This window comes from Dendrobium catenatum, unplaced genomic scaffold (assembly GCF_001605985.2).
Source record: "Dendrobium catenatum unplaced genomic scaffold, ASM160598v2 original_scaffold_125407, whole genome shotgun sequence".
Lineage (NCBI taxonomy): Eukaryota > Viridiplantae > Streptophyta > Magnoliopsida > Asparagales > Orchidaceae > Dendrobium > Dendrobium catenatum.
This window is the reverse complement of record NW_021443842.1, coordinates 1-424: the sequence shown is the minus strand read 5'-3', so window position 1 is coordinate 424 and position 424 is coordinate 1. Positions and strand designations below refer to the sequence as shown.

General features: G+C 51.4%; 1 non-coding gene across 1 annotated transcript; it reads right to left on the bottom strand.

The window, feature by feature from the left end:
• Positions 1-9: 9 nt before the first annotated feature.
• On the bottom strand, positions 10-128 carry LOC114578708. The gene has a single exon (XR_003699678.1). It is a non-coding gene; the product is annotated as a 5S ribosomal RNA (ribosomal RNA).
• Positions 129-424: the final 296 nt, after the last annotated feature.

Sequence of the window (424 nt, the reverse complement as noted above, 5' to 3'; positions counted from 1 at the left end):
TTAAACAAAAGGGTGCAACACGAGGACTTCCCAGGAGGTCACCCATCCCAATACTACTCTCGCCCAAGCACGCTTAATTGCGGAGTTCTGATGGGATCCGGTGCACTAGTGCTGGTATGGTCACACCCATAATAATAAGGTCTCAAATTATTCTTAAGCTGACGTCATGGAGAGATGATTTTGACGCATCTTCATTCCGACGGACCGTAGGGAATCAAAAATGAATTTTTTGGCCGCGCGTGGCCGGCCGATGAGCCTATAGCACATCGGCGCTCATCCCGCCTCGGAATAAGCTTTCCGGAATGGGGTCAAAATACAGAATTGGAATTTAAGGCGGAAAGTTATTGATGTCCCGGCGCGGTCGCCACATAGGACCCGCCGGATGCCTGCACGGGTCCCACAAGTGGGTTTCATCGCTCGATGC